The 22316-nt window shown below is 34.8% G+C and overlaps 1 long non-coding RNA gene across 1 annotated transcript; it reads left to right on the top strand.

The window, feature by feature from the left end:
• The first annotated feature begins 8713 nt into the window (after positions 1 to 8713).
• On the top strand, positions 8714 to 13983 carry LOC147007254 (uncharacterized). Its single transcript, XR_015054325.1, has 3 exons — positions 8714 to 10461; positions 10557 to 12128; positions 12226 to 13983. It is a non-coding gene; the product is annotated as an uncharacterized LOC147007254 (long non-coding RNA).
• Positions 13984 to 22316: the final 8333 nt, after the last annotated feature.

Raw genomic sequence — 22316 nt, 5'->3', positions numbered from 1 at the left:
CGGCCTGTCTCGGCTGCAGCTCGAGGAGTGTGCGGAAGAGTTTGCTGGAGGTCACGGTCAGAAAACCGATCTCGGCATTGGAGTGAAGCCCGTAGAGTTGGGGGTTTTCGGGGGGCAAATTCTCACTCACGTAGTCGTGGTACCCCTGGGAAATCAGAAATGACAAAACTGTACGTTCTACATCATCACCGACAACGCACGAGAGATCAAGACATCGATAACTTGGTCCTGAACGTTCCTCATGCTCACTGAGCTAACGATGCAGCTTGCACAAAGCAAAATTATTGGTATCACACGGATTATTGCTGTTATTACACAGATAATACAATACAATACATGGGTTGCTTCCCTGGTGCATTATCTCCATCAGATGTTCCCCATTGTTCCAAGCCATGCCAATGCAAGTTGTTTATACACAACATAACTGATGCTACAATCCCTGAGTAAATGGTTCATTAAGTAATAATAATGTAAACGGTGAATAACAGCAAACGTAACAAAATAACCACAAATGGCAATCTTCGAAATTCTGTCCTTTCGGTGCCTTCCGTGCGGAGAAAAGTTTAAGTGCGGAAGGATTTGAAGTCTGAACTGACGGCCCGGCAAGAATGTGTCCCGAGCGCCGAAACGTCCTGCGTCTGAAAAATCTTTGACGTTTTCACAAATCAATTACAAGAAAGACGTGACAGCCTTAACCCACGGTATCTCCAGAAGCTTGGATGGAATCCTCGAGACGGTGAGAATGAACGTACAAAACCCCGGTCGTCATGGAATCAAAGGATTTCACTCTTTCTGGCCAAGGATCTGCTGGAAAATAAATAATGCAAAGCCTCTTGTAAAGAAAACATTTTTTGTTTTGTCATGCTCACACGTGAGAGGCAACCGGTGTCCGTCATGGTTCTTGGGTCGAAAAGACTTTTATAACACACGAGCGAAGTACCTGCCCGACGGGCAATCTTGTTCCAAGCGTGCAACGCGTTCTTCTGACACGTTCCTTCATTTGGGCGGTGTATAGGCAACTGGCAGCTGTCTCAATCGCTCCCCAAAAATACACAAACAAACAAATTAGCACGCGCGTTACGTGCACAAAGCCAAAAAATACTTACTGCTTCGAATTATAAACACCTCACAGCACTGGAAAACGTGGGGGACAGGAATACTGGAGACTTGTAATACCCTCTCCCACCTGGAGGTGGCGCCACATGATACACGTTCACATGGACAATTTGCTCCCTCCCCTCCTCCTTCCTCTCCCCAAGACAACAAGCAAAGATAAAAACACCCCTGTGCACCAATTCGGTTCATGCTGATCCGATGCAGCAGGTATGGATGTAATCGGCACGGAGCAGTCGGAGGAGTAGTGCGACACACACACACACACACACACACACACACACACACACACACACACACACACACACACACACACACACACACACACACACACACACACACACACAGACATCGGTCGACGAATTCGAGTAAAGGATAAAGAGCGATGTAACACCTTCCTTGGATGTGTCTGCGTCACGTGAAACAAACACCGTGGTCAAGCTCATTTTCCAATTATCTGGGATACCGAGATCGGAAAATCCTGGCTGGAAGAACGGATTCCAAAGGAAGAAGAATCCTCGTCGTGAGCATCGTTACTGTGTTTCCAACCGACTCCATCTCTCCGCTTGTCGGAGTTTTGTGAATATGCTCAACCACGTCACCGTCAGCGAAATCTCTTCCTTTCTGGAAGAGATTTCCTTCTAAAATTAAAAATTTTAAAAAATCATTTTCTACAATTTTTTGAACCTGACAAAGGTGAGACGAGTTCAACCAAACGTGCCTTGTAGTCGGAGTTTGGAGGTACGGGGAACCCAGGAGCGAGTAACGATTCTCCGTCGAGCATCTCGGTCCGCACGAACTCTTCGAGGTACGTTTTGCACAAGCGCCGGTCTCGGTCATCGGTGATGTGTCCGCCGTACATTATTTCCCCAAACAAATAGCGCAGGTCATCCCAAGGCACCTGGGAAGCGAGCACAACGTTCGCCGAAAGTCGTCGACCCGGCATCGTGCATCGTTTTTGAGCGACGTTCACCTTGATCACAAAGTGCACACTCGTATTGTCCGACTGTAAAAACGCGACAACCTTCGTATTGTTCTCCAGGTAGTTGTGCAGGATATTGACCGAGATGGTCAGGTCTCCGTTGCTGAAGGGGTAGCTGCGGTTCCAGCCCTGTGCGCCGAACTTGCGCCGTTCCGCCACGACGGCGTGGAAGTAGCAGAGGGCAAAAAGCACCGCTTTGAACTCGTTCTCCTTGGAGCACATCTCCAGGGTGTCCTGCGAGGTCACAGCACATACACATCCATCGTCACACAGCCGCGTGCTCGCGTCCGAAACCGAAAATTAGAGGGAATCGACACGTTCTGATAACATTAACTCTCTACGAAACAATCACGACGGCGTTAAAACGTCATGAAGCTGTGTGCGTGCGTCTGAAGCCTCGTGCTCAATACACATTGGTTGGACGGCTAGTCTGACCCCGCCCTCGATTGTGAGCCGGAAAAAAAAATCATCCGTCCGCCATTTTCTTTCTCTGGTGAGTCTGAAGACGTCTTCGGAAGTCTCACGTTCACCGTCGCCATGGCCGATAACTTTCCCGTTCAGTTTAAACGACCGAAACGAGTGTTGAAATGATCAAGTGTCCACAGATCACGTCCATTGTGAAGGCGACGAGCCTCAGGCTTCAGGCATGCAGGCCACGAGCTTTAGGCATCAGGCTTCAGGCATGTAGGCCACGAGCTTTAGGCCTCAGGCTTCAGCATGTAGGCCACGAGCTTTAGGCCTCAGGCTTCAGGCATGTAGGCCACAAGCTTTAGGCCTCAGGCTTCAGGCATGAAGGCCACGAGCTTTAGGCCTCAGGCATGTAGGCCACAAGCTTTAGGCCTCAGGCTTCAGGCATGAAGGCCACGAGCTTTAGGCCTCAAGCTTCAGGCCACGAGCTCTAGGCCTCAGGCTTCAGGCATGTAGGCCACGAGCTTTAGGCCTCAGGCTTCAGGTGCAAGCGCAATCGGATCCGATCGATGTAACCACCACATATTACATCTGCACACCAAGCAGTGGCCATGTCATGTGTTTTTGCTTCAAACCAGTCATTGATCGTCCATAATGTAACCCAAGTTATTTAACATTTCCGAGAGCGATGGAAACAGCGGTCTGTTGCCAATACGCCGTCCAAATTAAGGGATGAGCAATTTTGGATAATGAAAGTGGATTCAACCCGACCAAGCTCGCCATAAACGAGTTTGCCGCACTTATCCAGCAGGCAGCCCTCATTGTGTGGGACGAGGTACCGACGACGCGTCGGCGTATGCTTGAGGCACTGGGCCGGACGGACGGATGCTGTGAGAACCGACGCAGGAGGTTTTGACGTTCGCAGGCAAGGTCATTTCACTCGACGGTGACTTCCGCCAGGTCGTGAAAGTCATACAGTGAGGTCCACATGCACAAATGACTGATACACGCACTTCCGCGTCCATGAGCTCCATGAAAACGTGTGCGAGTACGGCGCGGCGAGAAATATGCCAGACGTCTTCCGCACAACTGGGTAATGGTGAAACGAACAAAATCTCCCAAGAAACTCTGCAACAGACGGACTCGTGATAGTTAAATGTGGAGAAGGTTTCCGAAAGTCTTCTCAGGAATATAAACCAAACATACTTTTGCAAACTTCCTTGGTGAATCCTTGCCAGGACTATTATCTAGAGGTCTGATTGACTTCCTGGTTGCAAGAAAAACATAAAGTTGGTCCATCGAAAAAGAAAAAGGGTTTAAACGTCAGATTTTTTTTTCTTTTTTGACCGGTTATTGGAGGTTTTTAATGTTTTTTTTTCATGTCCAGTGATTAAAAAGGAAATTTTCTTAAAACCAGACAGAGAATAAAAATGAAGAAGAAGAATAAAGAAGAAGAAGAAGAGTAAAAAATGAAGAAGAGTAAAAATGAAGAAGAAGAGTAAAAAATGAAGAAGAAGAGTAAAAATGAAGAAGAAGAGTAAAAAATGAAGAAGAAGAGTAAAAAATGAAGAAGAAGAGTAAAAAATGAAGAAGAAGAGTAAAAATGAAGAAGAAGAATAAAAAAGAAGAAGAAGAGTAAAAAAGAAGAAGAAGAGTAAAAAATGAAGAAGAAGAGTAAAAAAGAAGAAGAAGAGTAAAAAATGAAGAAGAAGAGTAAAAAATGAAGAAGAGTAAAAAAGAAGAGTAAAAAATGAAGAAGAAGAGTAAAAAATGAAGAAGAAGAGTAAAAAAGAAGAAGAGTAAAAAATGAAGAAGAAGAATAAAAAAGAAGAAGAAGATTAAAAAATGAAGAAGAAGAGTAAAAAATGAAGAAGAAGAGTAAAAATGAAGAAGAAGAGTAAAAAATGAAGAAGAAGAGTAAAAAAGAAGAAGAGTAAAAAATGAAGAAGAAGAATAAAAAAGAAGAAGAAGATTAAAAAATGAAGAAGAAGAGTAAAAAATGAAGAAGAAGAGTAAAAATGAAGAAGAAGAGTAAAAAATGAAGAAGAGTAAAAAATGAAGAAGAAGAGTAAAAACTGAAGAAGAGTAAAAAAGAAGAAGAGGAAAAAATGAAGAAGAAGAGTAAAAAATGAAGAAGAAGAGTAAAAAATGAAGAAGAAGAGTAAAAAAGAAGAAGAGTAAAAAATGAAGAAGAAGAATAAAAAAGAAGAAGAAGATTAAAAAATGAAGAAGAAGAGTAAAAAAAGGAAGAAGAAGAGTAAAAAGGAAGAAGAAGAGTAAAAAATGAAGAAGAGTAAAAAATGAAGAAGAAGAGTAAAAACTGAAGAAGAGTAAAAAAGAAGAAGAGGAAAAAATGAAGAAGAAGACTAAAAAATGAAGAAGAAGAGTAAAAAATGAAGAAGAAGAGTAAAAAAGAAGAAGAAGAGTAAAAAATGAAGAAGAGTAAAAAATGAAGAAGAAGAGTAAAAAATGAAGAAGACAAGTAAAAAATGAAGAAGAGTAAAAAAATGAAGAAGAGTAAAAATGAAGAAGAAGAGTAAAAATGAAGAACAAGAGTAAAAATTGAAGAAGAAGAGTAAAAAAGAAGAAGAAGAGTAAAAAATGAAGAAGAAGAGTAAAAAAGAAGAGGAAGAGTAAAAAAGAAGAGGAAGAGTAAAAAATGAAGAAGAGTAAAAATTGAAGAAGAAGAGTAAAAAAGAAGAAGAGTAAAAAAATGAAGAAGAGTAAAAAGTGAGGATGAAGAGTAAAAAAGAAGCAGAAAAGTAAAAATTGAAGAAGAAGCGTAAAAAAGAAGAAGAGTAAAAAATGAAGAAGAAGAGTAAAAATGAAGAAGAAGAGTAAAAAATGAAGAAGTGTAAAAAAGAAGAAGAAGAGTAAAAAATGAAGAAGAAGAGTAAAAATGAAGAAGAAGAGTAAAAAATGAAGAAGAAGAGTAAAAAATGAAGAAGAGTAAAAAAGAAGAGTAAAAAAATGAAGAAGAAGAGTAAAAAAAATGAAGAAGAAGAGTAAAAAATGAAGAAGAAGAATAAAAATGAAGAAGAGTAAAAAATGAAGAAGAAGAATAAAAAATGAAGAAGAAGAGTAAAAAAGAAGAAGAAGAGTAAAAAATGAAGAAGAAGAAGAGTAAAAATTGAAGAAGAAGAGTAAAAAATGAAGAAGAAGAGTAAAAAATGAAGAAGAGTAAAAATGAAGAAGAAGAGTAAAAAATGAAGAAGAAGAATAAAAATGAAGAGTAAAAAATGAAGAAGAAGAATAAAAAATGAAGAAGAAGAGTAAAAAAGAAGAAGAAGAGTAAAAAATGAAGAAGAAGAAGAGTAAAAATTGAAGAAGAAGAGTAAAAAATGAAGAAGAAGAGTAAAAAATGAAGAAGAGTAAAAAATGAAGAGTAAAAAATGAAGAAGAAGAGTAAAAAAGAAGAAGAAGAGTAAAAAATGAAGAAGAAGAGTAAAAATGAAGAAGAAGAGTAAAAAATGAAGAAGAAGAAGAGTAAAAATTGAAGAAGAAGAGTAAAAAATGAAGAAGAAGAGTAAAAAATGAAGAAGAGTAAAAATTGAAGAAGAAGAGTAAAAAATGAAGAAGAAGAGTAAAAAATGAAGAAGAGTAAAAATGAAGAAGAAGAGTAAAAAATGAAGAAGAAGAGTAAAAAAGAAGAAGAAGAGTAAAAAATGAAGAAGAAGAGTTAAAAAGAAGAAGAGTAAAAAATGAAGAAGAGTAAAAAATGAAGAAGAAGAGCAAAAATGAAGGAGAAGAGTAAAAAAGAAGAAGAAGAGTAAAAAAGAAGAGTAAAAAATGAAGAAGAAGAGTAAAAATGAAGAAGAAGAGTAAAAAAGAAGAAGAAGAGTAAAAAATGAAGAAGAAGAGTAAAAATGAAGAAGAGTAAAAATTGAAGAAGAGTAAAAAAGAAGAAGAAGGGTAAAAAGAAAGAAGAAGAGTAAAAATGAAGAAGAGTAAAAAATGAAGAAGAAGAGTAAAAAAGAAGAAGAAGAGTAAAAAATAAAGAAGAAGAGTAAAAATGAAGAAGAAGAGTAAAAATTGAAGAAGAAGAGTAAAAAATTAAGAAGAAGAGTAAAAAAGAAGAAGAAGAGTAAAAAATGAAGAAGAAGAGTAAAAAATAAGAAGAAGAAGAGTAAAAAATGAAGAAGAAGAGTAAAAAATAAAGAAGAAGAGTAAAAAATGAAGAAGAAGATTAAAAAAGAAGAGTAAAAATTGAAGAAGAAGCGTAAAAAAAGAAGAAGAAGAGTAAAAAAAGAAGAAGAAGAGTAAAAATTGAAGAAGAAGAGTAAAAATTGAAGAAGAGTAAAAAAGAAGAGTAAAAAATGAAGAAGAAGAGTAAAAATTGAAGAAGAAGCGTAAAAAAGAAGAAGAGTAAAAAATGAAGAAGAGTAAAATTGAAGAAGAAGAGTAAAAAATTAAGAAGAAGAGTAAAAAAGAAGAAGAAGAGTAAAAAATGAAGAAGAGTAAAAAATAAGAAGAAGAAGAGTAAAAAATGAAGAAGAAGAGTAAAAAATAAAGAAGAAGAGTAAAAAATGAAGAAGATTAAAAAAGAAGAGTAAAAATTGAAGAAGAAGCGTAAAAAAAGAAGAAGAAGAGTAAAAAAAGAAGAAGAAGAGTAAAAATTGAAGAAGAAGAGTAAAAATTGAAGAAGAGTAAAAAAGAAGAGTAAAAAATGAAGAAGAAGAGTAAAAATTGAAGAAGAAGCGTAAAAAAGAAGAAGAGTAAAAAAAGAAGAAGAGTAAAAAATGAAGAAGAAGAGTAAAAATTGAAGAAGAGTAAAAAAGAAGAAGAAGGGTAAAAAATGAAGAAGAGTAAAAATGAAGAAGAAGAGTAAAAAATTAAGAAGAGTAAAAAATGAAGAAGAAGAGTAAAAACTGACGAAGAAGAGTAAAAAAGAAGAAGAGTAAAAAATGAAGAAGAGTAAAAAAGAAGAAGAGTAAAAATGAAGAAGAGTAAAAAATGAAGAAGAAGAGTAAAAAATGAAGAAGAAGAGTAAAAATGAAGAAGAGTAAAAAATGAAGAAGAGTAAAAAATGAAGAAGAAGAGTAAAAAATGAAGAAGAAGAGTAAAAAATGAAGAAGAGGAGTAAAAAATGAAGAAGAGTAAAAAATGAAGAAGAGTAAAAATGAAGAAGAAGAGTAAAAATGAAGAACAAGAGTAAAAATTGAAGAAGAAGAGTAAAAAAGAAGAAGAAGAGTAAAAAATGAAGAAGAAGAGTAAAAAATGAAGAAGAAGAGTAAAAAATGAAGAAGAAGAGTAAAAAAGAAGAGGAAGAGTAAAAAAGAAGAGGAAGAGTAAAAAATGAAGAAGAGTAAAAATTGAAGAAGAGTAAAAAAGAAGAAGAGTAAAAAATGAAGAAGAAGAGTAAAAAAGAAGAAGAAGAGTAAAAAATGAAGAAGAGTAAAAATGAAGAAGAAGAGTAAAAAATGAAGAAGAAGAGTAAAAAAGAAAAAGAAGAAGAGTAAAAAATGAAGAAGAAGAGAAAAAAATGAAGAAGAAGAGTAAAAAATGAAGAAGAAGAGTAAAAAATGAAGAAGAGTAAAAAAGAAGAGTAAAAAAATGAAGAAGAAGAGTAAAAAAATGAAGAAGAGTAAAAAATGAAGAAGAAGAATAAAAATGAAGAAGAGTAAAAAATGAAGAAGAAAAATTAAAAAGAAGAAGAAGAGTAAAAAATGAAGAAGAGTAAAAACGAAGAGTAAAAAAATGAAGAAGAAGAGTAAAAAAATGAAGAAGAGTAAAAAATGAAGAAGAATAAAAATGAAGAAGAGTAAAAAATGAAGAAGAAGAGTAAAAAAGAAGAAGAAGAGTAAAAAATGAAGAAGAAGAGTAAAAGTGAAGAAGAGTAAAAAATGAAGAAGAGTAAAAAAGAAGAAGAAGAGTAAAAATTGAAGAAGAAGAGTAAAAAATGAAGAAGAAGAGTAAAAAATGAAGAAGAAGAGTAAAAATGAAGAAGAAGAGTAAAAAAATGAAGAAGAAGAGTAAAAAAGAAGAAGAAGAAGAGTAAAAAATGAAGAAGAAGAGTTAAAAAGAAGAAGAGTAAAAAATGAAGAAGAGTAAAAATGAGGAAGAAGACTAAAAAAGAAGAAGAGTAAAAATGAAGAAGAAGACTAAAAAAGAAGAAGAGTAAAAAAATGATAAAGAAGAGTAAAAATGAGGAAGAAGAGTAAAAATTGAAGAAGAAGAGTGAAAATTGAAGAAGAAGAGTAAAAATGATGAAGAAGAGTAAAAATGAAGAAGAAGAGTAAAAAAGAAGAAGAGTAAAAAATGAAGAAGCAGAGTAAAAAATGAAGAAGAAGAGTAAAAAATGAAGAAGAAGAGTAAAAATGAAGAAGAAGAGTAAATAATGAAGAAGAAGAGTAATAAAGAAGAGGAAGAGTAAAAAAGAAGAGGAAGAGTAAAAAATGAAAGTAGGGTGAATCTCCTGATTCTGGCTCACTTTTCCCCATGTAAATGAATGGGGGATTTTCAGCGATTCCTATTTTTTTTCCCGAAAAATAAACCCCCTTTTTATCCCAAGGTATATTTATTTGTCTCCCCTTTTAACCTGGAGGTTGAACCTCATTGAATTGAACACCTGGGGGTTGAACAGCTCACTCATTGAACCTATAAAGATTTGTTCATTCTCAAATTCCTTCAATAGTTTAATTTTCTTTGCACAATAATCCCCATCTAAAACATTGAAAAACAAAACATTTGAATCTTTATATTTTTTAAGATACCCCTTTTGTGCTATTATGAAATGATAAACTTCTCTTAATGCTCTTGTTTGACCACCTCCTGAGCCACAGGTTATTTTTTGTTAAGCCCCGCCCACTTTTCTTTAAACCCCGCCCACTTTTGCTAAGCCCCGCCCACTTTCCACAAGGTATTCAATAAGCCCCGCCCACTTTTCTTTAAGCCCCGCCCACTTTTGCTAAGCCCCGCCCACTTTCCAAAAGGTATTCAATAAGCCCCACCCACTTTTCTTTAAGCCCCGCCCACTTTTCTTTAAGCCCTGCCCACTTTTGCTAAGCCCCGCCCACTTTCCACAAGTATTCAAAAGTCCCGCCCACTTTTCTTTAAGCCCCGCCCACTTTTGCTAAGCCCCGCCCACTTTCCACAAGGTATTCAATAAGCCCCGCCCACTTTTCTTTAAGCCCTGCCCACTTTTGCTAAGCCCCGCCCACTTTCCACAAGGTATTCAATAAGCCCCGCCCACTTTTCTTTAAGCCCCGCCCACTTTTGCTAAGCTCCACCCACTTTTCGGGAGGTATTTTTTCTAAGCCACGCCCACTTTTTCTAAGCCCCGCCCACTTTGCTAAGCTCCGCCCACTTTTCATGAGGTTTTTTTAATAAGCCACGCCCACTTTTCCTAAGCCCCGCCCACCTACTCTTACATCATTTCCAGTTCATCTCTGACTCACAAAGAAATCACTAGAAAATTTCAGCATGTTTCAGTTTCTATGGTTTCCATGTTATGAAATGGTTTCCAGCATGTTATGAAATTCCACCAGGGAATTTCCACAGGAAACCACACCCAACAGTCTCCCTATAAAAGCCTCATGCCCAGGTTCCATTTTAAACATTTGTTTTTGCTGGCAATGGTGTGCTGTGTGCTTGCCTGGAACTCTCAGACTTGTATGGAACTAAACCTTCAAGTTGATGAACTGGATTCAAACCTCTTATCCATTGAGGTAAGATTTTTATTTTCCTATTTTTAGTTCCTTTTAAACATCGACTCGTTTAATAATTAAATAACTTAATTAATACATTATTATTTTCTCTCACAGGAAATTGTATCTGAAATGCAACATGAAAATACCGATTTTGCCACAACTTGGGGTGAAATTGTTGGCTTGGTTGAAGACCTTATGAGCGACCAAGACCTTGAGTGGGATGACTTTGGGGTCCCTTGGAACTCTCTGACTTGTATGGAACTAAACCTTCAAGTTGATGAACTGGATTCAAACCTCTTATCCATTGAGGTAAGATTTTATTTTCCTATTTTTAGTTCCTTTTAAACATCGACTCGTTTAATAATTAAATAACTTAATTAATACATTATTATTTTCTCTCACAGGAAATTGTGTCTGAAATACAAAATGAAAATAATGCTTTTGCTACAACTTGGGGGGAAATTGTTGGCTTGGTTGAAGACCTTATGAGCGACCAAAGTAGGGTAAGAATACTGATTCTGGCTCACTTTTCCCCATGTAAATGAATGGGGGATTTTCAGCGATTTATATTTTTTTTCCCTAAAAATAAATCCCCTTTTTATCCCAAGGTATATTTATTTGTCTCCCCTTTTAACTTGGAGGTTGAACCTCATTGAATTGAACACCTGGGGGTTGAACAGCTCACTCATTGAACCTATAAAGATTTGTTCATTCTCAAATTCCTTCAATAGTTTAATTTTCTTTGCACAATAATCCCCATCTAAAATATTGACAAACAAAACATTTGAATCTTTATATTTTTTAAGATATCCCTTTTGTGCCATTACGAAATGATAAACTTCTCTTAATGCTCTTGTTTGACCACCTCCTGAGCCACAGGTTATTTTTTATTAAGCCCCGCCCACTTTTGCTAAGCCCCGCCCACTTTTGCTAAGCTCCGCCCACTTTTCATAAGGTTTTTTCTAAGCCACGCCCACTTTTCATAAGCCCCGCCCACTTTTGCTAAGTCCCGCCCACTTTTCTTTAAGCCCCGCCCACTTTTGCTAAGCCCCGCCCACTTTTGTTAAGCACCGCCCACTATCCACAAGGTATTCAATAAGCCCCGCCCACTTTTCTTTAAACCCGACCCGCTTTTGCTAAGCCCCGCCCACTTTTGCTAAGCTCCGCCCACTTTTCATGAGGTATTTTTTCTAAGCCACGCCCACTTTTCCTAAGCCCCGCCCACTTTTGCTAAGCTCCGCCCACTTTTCATAAGGTATTTTTTCTAAGCCACGCCCACTTTTCCTAAGCTCCGCCTACTTTTGCTAAGCTCCGCCCACTTTTCATAAGGTATTTTTTCTAAGCCACGCCCACTTTTCCTAAGCTCCGCCTACTTTTGCTAAGCCCCGCCCACTCTTACATCATTTCCAGTTCATCTCTGACTCACAAAGAAATCACTAGAAAATTACAGGATGTTATGGTTTTGAAAAATTTCCCAATGAAGGCTTGCCTAGGCTTGCCCAGGGAATTTCCAAAGGAAACCACACCCACCAGTCTTTCTCTATAAAAGCTTCAAACCCAGGCTCCATTTTAAACATTTGTTCTTGCTGGCAATGGTGTGCTGTGTGCTTGTCTCAAACTCTCTGTCTTCTATGGAACTAAACCTTCAAGTTGATGAACTGGATTCAAACCTCTTATCTATTGAGGTAAGATTTTTTATTTTCCTATTTTCAAACTTTGATTGAAGCATACTCATTTAATAATTAAATAACTTAATTAATACATTATTATTTTCTCTCACAGGAAATTGTGTCTGAAATACGAAATGAAAATACTGCTTTTGCTACAACTTGGGGGAAATTGTTGGCTTGGTTGAAGACCTTATGAGCGACCAAGACCTTGAGTGGGATGACTTTGGTGTTCCTTGGAACTCTCTGTCTTGTATGGAACTAAACCTTCAAGTTGATGAACTGGATTCAAACCTCTTATCTATTGAGGTAAGATTTTTTATTTTCCTATTTTCAAACTTTGATTGAAGCATACTCATTTAATAATTAAATAACTTAATTAATACATTATTATTTTCTCTCACAGGAAATTGTGTCTGAAATACGAAATGAAAATACTGCTTTGCTACAACTTGGGGCGAAATTGTTGGCTTGGTTGAAGACCTTATGAGCGACCAAGACCCACAGAACGAGTTCGTCCTTGATGACCCAACCAAAGAGTTATACCTTGGAGACCAGCAAAATCCTGAAAAAGAGTTTTACAGCAATAGTACTCATTGTGAGTTATCAAGACAATACCCACTGAACAAGTTATACCTTGATGAGCCAGAATACAAGTTTTACCTTGGAGACTCACAAATTTTGAAAAAATCAGTAAATGAGTTCTGCCTTGATGGTTTTAATAACTACCTTGGAGACTCAGGAAAAGGGTTCTGCCAAGATGGTTCTAAATATGGGGCCTACCTTGGAGACTCACAAATTTTGAAAAAATCAGTAAATGAGTTCTGCCTTGATGGTTTTAATAACTACCTTGGAGACTCAGGAAAAGGGTTCTGCCAAGATGGTTCTAAATATGGGGCCTACCTTGGAGACTCACAAATTTTGAAAAAATCAGTAAATGAGTTATCCTTAAGAGACTTTGTAAGTTGGTTTTACTTTGAATACTTGAAATGTGGGTTCTGGATTGATAACTCACAATGTGATACATATCTTGGAAACTCAACGGGAATGTGGTTATACCTTGAAGACTTGGAAAGTTGGGTTTATGTTGGACACTTGAAACTTTTTTGGGGGCTTTTATTTATTTATTTATTTATTTATTATTATTATTATTTTATTTATTTATATTTTGGAGACTTTTGGAGTTGCTATCACTCTTTGGGATCTAAACCTATCGATGTAGTTCTTTGTCGGATGGTGCTTGATGGGAGCAAGATCAAGAAAGTTCTGGGAAGAAAGTGCAGGCTTACTCCCCCTTTCTACGTCATCAAACCTGAAAGCCTTAAAAGACAGAATTGGAAGAAGAAAAAAAAAACGTAAAAATATATATATATAGGTGGAAATCTCATTTTGAAAAAGACATTGTGTTGGGCGAGGATTGAGTTGGGGTTGAGATTTTGAATGTGAGGGTTGGGGTTGAGATTTTGAATGTGAGGGTTGGGACACACACACACATACACATCAACAAACAAAAGTTAAGCCTTGACTATTCAGTTGAGGATTCTGTGTTTGGGGTTCACAGATCTAAGAACGTCCCCCTTGACACACATTATATACTGTTATACACCTCGGACTTGGCCCTCGAGTGTCCACAACGGTGTATAGTAGGAGGGAGTGAAGCGCCAACCCATTGCTCCCATTGCACACACACACACATCAACAAACAAAAGTTAAGCCTTGACTATTCAGTTGAGGATTCTGTGTTTGGGGTTCACAGATCTAAGAACGTCCCCCTTGACACACATTATATACTGTAATACACCTCGGACTTGTCCCTCTAGTGTCCACAAAGGTGTATTATCTGCTTCGTTTTGTCTTTTGTAATTCCTGTGAATAAAATGAACCTAAAATCTCTTCCCCTTCCAAATCATATATTTTATAAGTCCAAGGAACTGTATCTATTACATCAACAATTTTAAAAAGTTCTTTCGTCCATCGTTCAGTAAAACCCTTTTCAAAATGAGATTTCCACCTATATATTCTTACGATATCACCAACTTTGAACTTAGGTTTTCTGACATTAATCTCTTTTTCATATTTTAATTTTGTAAATGTTTCTGATGGCTTCATATTCGTTGACGTGTGAATCGTGTCATTATACTTATCCACAATATCCTGAATAAAAGATGACCATTGTTGTGAACCGAGTTGTGTGAATTTTTATATAGTCTCTCTTTTAAGGTACGATTAAAACGTTCAACAACAACTGCCTTCCCTTCATTAAAGGTACTGTATAATGTAATACTGTTATTTTTTAGAAAATTAATAAATGTCTTGTTATAAAACTCTCTACCCTCATCAGTCCACAATTTCTTAGGTTTTCTCTTACTTTTATTAAATATCTGTTGAAAAGCTAACATAAGAGTATTACCTGTTTTGTTTTTTAAAGGGACAACCCACGCATATCTACTCCTCAAATCAATAACGGTTAAAGCATACTTGTACCCCTTATCATTATTGAGTTCAATCAAATCAGCAGACCAGATATAATCAACTTCCTTGGAATAAACTTTCCTTCTCTGAAACTTTGTGAATATTGGTTTATGTAATTCATCAGCTAATTGCTCTTCAGTCTTAATGGCATCATTAGAGCCTATAAGTTTTTTGAATTTCCAAGTCCAAGTTTCAATTTAGCACTAATCATCTTCTTCACGATGAACCTATCAACTTTTTTCTCTCAAGGTTGGATTTTGTATCAGAGACAAATTATACAACATTTCTCTATCGGCTTCATGCTTTTCTTCCAACGTTGTGGTATTCCCATAATCAATATCGTGTCTCATGCACACTTCATCAACTCTATTGATTGGTTTACTCCAGGATTTAGGATTGTCTGCCTCATCTAATCTTTTATCCAAGTTTGTGCCTGGACCACAGAAAGAATACCCTGGAAGATGTAATTCCCCTGGTATTCCAGTAGTTGTAAATTTACTTCCTGATAAAAACTTTTGTATATCTCCTCCGAGTTTGTGTTTGGAGATAAATTGATTTTTTTTGAACCACACACCGAACATATACCTTTTTGTATAACCCTGTTATTTTTACTTTTAATATATGAAATATTTTTAGTATCAGTTTTCTTTTTTACATTTGAGACAATAACTCATTTATTTATGAGAAAAATTTCTGCAGAGTGCAAAAACCTTTTTAGTTTCCAACATGCACATTTGAATCTTAATTTTTAAAACATAAAGAATCCTTAGAAATGCCTTCACTCTCTCCTCCATTTATTTAAGAAAAAACTTGAATTAAAATACATGTCTTCTCGATGTCGATAGTCTTGTCGAAAGTATTGTAAATAGACTTTTTAATTCTTTGTATTCCTCCCTGGTGAGATAAGTTAATTTCTTTAATACCTCTATTCTTTTTTGAATCTCACTGGTTTCCATATTTTGATATTTATTCATTCTCTCTCTTTCCTCCCTCTCTCTCTCTTCTCTCTTTCCTCCTTCTCTCTCTCCTCCTCCTCCTTTTCCTCCTCTTCCCTCTCTTCTTCAACTCCTTCCTCATCCCTTACTATACTTGAATCGTTTACACCCCATAGAATATTATACATATATTCATCAGGATTTCTTGTTATTCCTGTATCCAAAATAATTTTTTTTACAACAGGATACCAATAAAATTTCTTTTGAATTTCTAAAAGAGCCTTACCTTTTCTTAACCTTATAATTTTTTCATTATTTAACATTCTAATTAAATCTAAAGTTGTTGGTTTATCAACATCAGCATAATGCCAATCTTTTATTGAAAATACCTCATTCTTATGTTGTAGAACATATTTATTAAAATACCGAATACCCTTTTCTTGAAGGTATGCTTGAACACAGAAATGATAATTTTCTTGAAGCCTTCTTGCTGTCATTTATGTATTAGAAATATATGTTAGAATAATATTATGGCACGAAACACCTCCCATCTTCCCATAGTTAAATCATTTTGTATTTCCTTACTTATTATATATAATCCTGTTTTTTCTGTTTTCATGAGATAAACAAGGGCAAAACCATTATTATATTTACCCTTATTAAATTCTTTTATTTGTTGTTTACTAATCGTGGCTCCACAAAACTCATTCTCGATACCAAGTGGATAATATTCTTCCTTACGAGACTGATTTAATTGTTCCAGGTCTTCGAGGTTAATTTTAAATGACCAATTATACCCTAAATCATTCATATCATACCCCCATTGTTCTATTCTCATACAAACGATACGCCCTTCTTTATAAAAATTTATTTTAATTCGAACTGTGAATTCTGTATGACCTGGAGATAATATCAACACTTCTGTATCTTTAGAATACACAGCCGTTTTATTTAAGTATATATATTGTGATAAATCGCTTAATCTCACCAAGTCATTTGCGTCAGTCGGGCTTGGATAATTTTTTAATTTATAAGCATTTTTCATGTTAATATTTTTGTTTATATTATATTTATGTCGTTCAGCCTGTGCCTTTGTGTAATAATTTGATAAATCAATATCCAGTTCTTGAGATACACCAAAGATAGAACCATCTTTACCAACATAAGTCATTTATATTAGATTAAAAATAATATCATAAAATTTTTTATTTTTGTTGAGTTGAAATAACACATATAGACATAATTGACCACAACACTTGGAATTTAATTCTTGGACTTGAAATGTTTGATAAACACCATTCTGTAAGAATTTTATGACTTCAACAGGTGGTGGAAGACCAAAACTATCAAAATAATATTTGTCTTGACTATTAAAAATACAAACCCAATGAGAACCGTTCCCATCATTATCTTCTAAGTTCATAATAATATTCTTTGTATGTTTCGACACATTTGTTAATTCATCTCTCATACAAATAACCACATTATGAATTTTTTAATTTCTTACAATATTTGGCAAGTTGTAAATTTGATGTTGTATTCTTTCCAAATTCTTTCAACCACTCATCAATGCTCATTTATTTATTAGAAAGATATAATCCATTACCTCTTTTCGTTAATTTTACACCTGCTTGTGCTATAGAAGAAAGCATATCTCCAACTAACAATCTCGCTTTATCAGGCAGACCTTCAAGTTTTTCAGCAAAATCTACAATTACACCACTTCCACTAATTTGTTTCTCCAACTCTTTGTTATGTCTTTCCAATTCTTTTTGAGCCTGAGTTGAGCCTTCCTTTCGTTGGCAGTTTTGACCGCTGTTGAAATACCACCCGTCAATGCTCCAACCGCACTTAAACCAGCAAATAAAGGAATTAGAAATGGGAGAAATCCTCCACTCGTCTCTCTTATTGAATATTTTTTCAACATTGGTTTTGTCATTTTAATTTTAAGTGAGCCAGTGTCATTCAAGATTTTAACCTGTTCTCTTGTGAGCAAAACATCAATTCTTACTGCTCCTTTTCTCTGAATTGTATTAACGTTAATCGTACAAGGCTTTTGATTTTGAACACAAGATGATAGTTTATGAAGATTGATTTGATTAACATATACCCCAGTTGGTACTTTGCCACTCATTTATTTAACAAAAAATTATGTGAGACTAATCATCACACCATTATCTGTATTAATCTGCAATTCTGTTTCTTCCAAAAGCAAACAATATGTATCAACTTCTTCACTCTCTCCTCTTTCAATGTATAGGGAAGTATCCACTCGATTAGACTTTATAGTTTCTTTTTGAGCGCTCAGGTCAAACGTATAGATTGTATACAAACTTTTAAATGCTGTCATATCCAAAATAGGTTCTTTATTTCCATTACTTTCACACACCTTTTGGTAAGACTTGTATGCTTCAGCAAAATCATTTTTTTCCCAATTAATTTCCAATCTATCTCGTGGATAAAATGTTCCATCTAGAGAAACGCGAAGTTGTTTCACCTTAGCATTATCACTCAATGCATTATTCTTATCAGTCGCAGTATCACCATCTGGCTTTTTAAAAATCATCCACAGATATCGTGGCTTTCCTTCCAGAACACCCAAATTCCACGTGTAAAGTAGTTTGATTGAGTTTAACGTGTTGACATCTTCTTTTGAGGTATGATACACTGAGTGGTTTTTTTGAGTTAAGTCTTCGATTCAACATCTCTTCTGTTTTAAGATTAGGAGTATATTCACTGATATACCAACTCATCTCCTCAATTACAAATTTATTCTGATCACCAAAAGCATTACCAACACCAAAAAGCAATCTATTTTCATTATCATTCCTTTGTAGTTGAAATCTAATTTTAAGACCATACAGAACTTTATCATAATCACAAAATCCAAATATACCTTTAAGAGGAACTGCCACAGTAAAACTATTTTCTGCTTTTGTATCATCATTATACATTCCTTTCCTTTGAATATATCCAGGGTCTGTGTTTGTTCCCGTTGACATATCAGGAATAAAACCTTCGACAGACCCCTTTCCCATTCTATCACTGAATGTATAGAGTGTAAATTTCATCATTTTAGATACAGCAGAGACATAATCAACCGCTTCAACTTCTTGTGTTCCAATATACAATCGCACACTATCAAACATTTTCCAGAAGAAATCATTTACAAGTGTAGCGTTTGTGTTATTCCCAGCCTTAGTGAATTTAAATTTACACAACAAGAAACTTTCGGAGAGATTCAAATAGGTTTGTTGATTATTTATTTCAAAACTTTTTGTACCATTTGTATTCCAGTCTGTTCCAGTTATTGCATTTACCTTGAAGTAATCTTCTTTTTTAGTGGAGTTTGAGATAATAATAGTATCATCCAAATCATAGATACTATCAATTGCTTCCATACTTGTATTTATTTAGGAAAAAAGATGTTAAAACTTTTGAAACCCTGATCCAAGTATTTGAATTATTTTCTGTCGTTCTTGGGGGGACAACTGAGTTTTACCTTTCTTAATTTCTTTTATTGCTTGTAATTTATGAGATTCTTTCTGAGCATCTTTTATACTCTTTACAGCACCTGCTACATTTCCCACAGCAGAAGCAGTTGAACCAATTAGGTCTTTATGTTTAAGAATAGTTGAACCAATACCCATGAGAGTATCAATTATCCCATCTCCTCTAAATTGATGTCCGACACCCCTTTGTCTCTTAGGTTTATAGTATCCTCTACCAAGATACATACCTTCACCCTTATAGTACGGGGGAAGGAACATCCCATCCCCTGTAATTATTTTATATTTTCCCAACTCGTGCTTCCTCACAATAACCATCGTATTTATTTATTGAAAAACTTCACGTAGGTGAATTCTGATGGATATAACTTCTCCATTAAAAGAAATCACACGATTATCTTGGTCGGTTATCCTAAAATTTACTCTGTGTATGGTTTTTCCTGACACAGGTAGATAAACCAAATTTTTAGGCTCCATATTGAATTTATAACCAATTGGGGTTGAGTATGCGCTGAATGAAAATATTGTATTTGTTTTTAATCCATCATTATAAGCACCATCAATCAAATCACAGTGAATTAACACCGAATTTATTCCTGAGGATATTTGAATGACATTATCACTGTAAAACGTCCCATTAGTTTCAATCTTCTTTGAGGAGAAACCTAATAACTCTCTAAATGAATTATCAATTGTGAAATCAACCTTGTAGTTATTTTTAACTTTAATCGTTGATTTTGAAGTATGTTTTTGAATGTTTATAATAATATTTTTTGGTTCATCACCCTGTTCTTTCATAAGACGAGTAATTTCGGAAGATATTTGAGAAATCTCGTATGCTCCGGGTGAGACTGTTATCGTTTTGTATCCACTTCCCGGATTATAACTAAACTTGTCATTTTTCTCGGTTATATTAAATAAGGTATTATAAGTCTCCATGGACAATAAAGATGCCTCATATTCTTTTGTTGTGTCAAGTTGTAGTGGGTATGGGAATGAAGATGTGTGGTCGCTTGTTGTGAAATTAAAACTCAGGATTGTGCTTCTCATCTTATTTAATATGAGATAAAATGTCTTCATATTGAGATTTATTAATTATTTTCATGTTCATCAACTGGTCTAAAATGGCTGATGCTTCATTAAAACAATTGTTATTTCCAGCCTTCTTACTGCCGAACAACAATAACAGTCTATTAACTAATTGCGATGGGTCATTTGGAAGAAAACTAATACCTGAACCAAGGATACTTAAAGCCTGAATAATGTGTTTCTCCTTCTCATTCTTCCGACTTTTACCAGAAAGAATAACCTTATAATTTAGAGTGTTCAGCAAATCAATATATACTCTATCATCATTATTTTCCATATCCAATGGTTTATCAATATACTTTGATTCATCCCTCACAGTTGAACCTTGCCTTCCATCTTTTGTGAGAAGAAACATTAATCTCGGAGTTAGATTAACAGGGGGTTGAGCAGAACTTAAGAACTTTAATTCATCATTAAATATCAATACCTTTTCTTGAACAAGATGAAATATTGCTGGTTGTTCTGTTGGAATGAGTCCTGCTTTGGTTTTTGAATCCGCTGAATATTCATTGTTTTGAACAGCATTCACAATATAATCACGGGGTTGATTAATCTCTTCCAGTTGTTGAAATAAACCTTCATCATGTTCTAATTCTCCAATATGCTCTAATTCTTCCTCCGTCATTTGACTGAAATCTTTTAACATTTGAAGCTTTCTAGGAGTATATTCTACTGTGGGAACTGTGGAAACATCTTTCATTTTTTCTTGGGAAGTTTTTAAAAGTGGTTTAAAAAATTTCTCTTGTTTTTTTCAAATGCTTCTTCGCCCGTTAGTTTCTGTCTGCGTTTCTTCTTTATGTCTTCCTGTTGTTTTACAACTTTTGAAACCAACTCTTGATGTTCCTTAAATCTTCTTGCTCTTTCTTTTGTATCCATTTATTTATTGTAAAATATCATTTAATGAATTGTAAAGATCAACAGGGAAATTTTCCTTTTCTTCATCATTCAAGTAGATGTGTTCAAATAAATCCTTTTCTTTAAATATTTCATCAAATTCTTTATTAACATTAATGCGAGTTGTAATTTCTTCTTCACTAATCCTTGCATCTCTGCTTTTCATACGTTTGTGTTGAGTTTCTTCATCAACATCAAAACCGAATGATAAAATCTTCACTCCGCTCAGATATTTAATAATTTGTCTCGTTCCTTCTGGATTAGTTTCTAATATCCCAACACCACCAGATTTTAGTTTCTTTAACTCACTCTTACAATGTGAATATTTTGTTGTACCAAGAGAAACCTCCTCAAATATTTGTCCTTCATTCCTCAATCGCATATGTTCCTCCACTGAAATATAGTGATAATCTTCACCTTTTACTTCTCCAGGTCTTATTGCTCTAGTTGTTGTTGATACAATGCGTATCACGGGGTGTTTTTAAGTAAATTTACAATATTCTCATTTGTACTACACAAGAACCTTGATTTATGAAAGTTTTTTCCAGAAGCAGATTTACCCACAAGATTTATAATAATAGTTGTCATTTATATATGTAATTGTTTATAAAACAAAAAATATATCCCTTAATATCTCATCTTGTTTCACAACAATATATTTATATTTTTCAGTCGTGTGCTTCATATAATCCTCAAATTTCTTTTTACTACATAATGTAGAACAATTATCTCTCCAAAAATTATTGATATCTATTGAATTTAACTTGAATAAAATAAAAGTATTAGCATTGTTTCTGATGGAACGACGAGGAAGTTGAAAGTACGATTGACTAAGATAAATACAATTACAAGAAGAATGTCTCCCTCTTGTGTAGTAGCTGTCCATTACCGTTTGGTTTCTCTCATTAACACAATCATCAAAGATAACTTGAGGTTCTTTTTTGATTTATCCAAATCTTGGGAGACGGTATATCATCCGTATTATCACTAAGAATACAAGTTATAGGATTTGATTTCTTTTTACATCTCTGTGTATCACAAAAATAGTTGAATTATATCTTCAATGTTATAATCATTTAGGTTTTTTGACGTTTAAATAAACCGATTATATCTTCTTTTTGAAGACAAGCATTAAAACCTTGTGAGAGTAGTTGATACTCTGGTTGAAAACTCGACTTTGTGAAAATTATTAAATTATCATAATCTAAAAGTTGGGAGTGAGGAGCATTTTTAAAAGTAAGCAGGTTTTTCCACATCCACTTGAACCAACTATGAGACATCTTAATGAATTTGGGAGATTTTTATGGTTGTTAAATTTTATCTTATTTTCCCAAATAGGTAAAAAATCATTCATTTATATATTTGAAAAACAGGTTATTTAATTTATTATTGGCTTTTTTAGAAACTCTATATTTTATCCTAAGTTCAGGTTTAATTTCAAGATAATCCATTATTTTATTTATACAATATCTTGTGTTGATATTTCCCTGAAAATTACATCCATGAATAATATACAACAACAATCCTTTGAACATTTCTCTTATACGTTCAGTTTCTTCCCTTGTAAGGAAAGGTGTGTTATCATCCTCATACTTTAC

The sequence above is a fragment of the Eptatretus burgeri genome, unplaced genomic scaffold (assembly GCF_056783735.1).
Source record: "Eptatretus burgeri isolate ZD-2024b unplaced genomic scaffold, Ebu_testis_v1 Ebu_testis_scaffold_364, whole genome shotgun sequence".
Classification (NCBI taxonomy): domain Eukaryota; kingdom Metazoa; phylum Chordata; class Myxini; order Myxiniformes; family Myxinidae; genus Eptatretus; species Eptatretus burgeri.
This window is presented reverse-complemented; position numbering and strand designations above follow the sequence as displayed.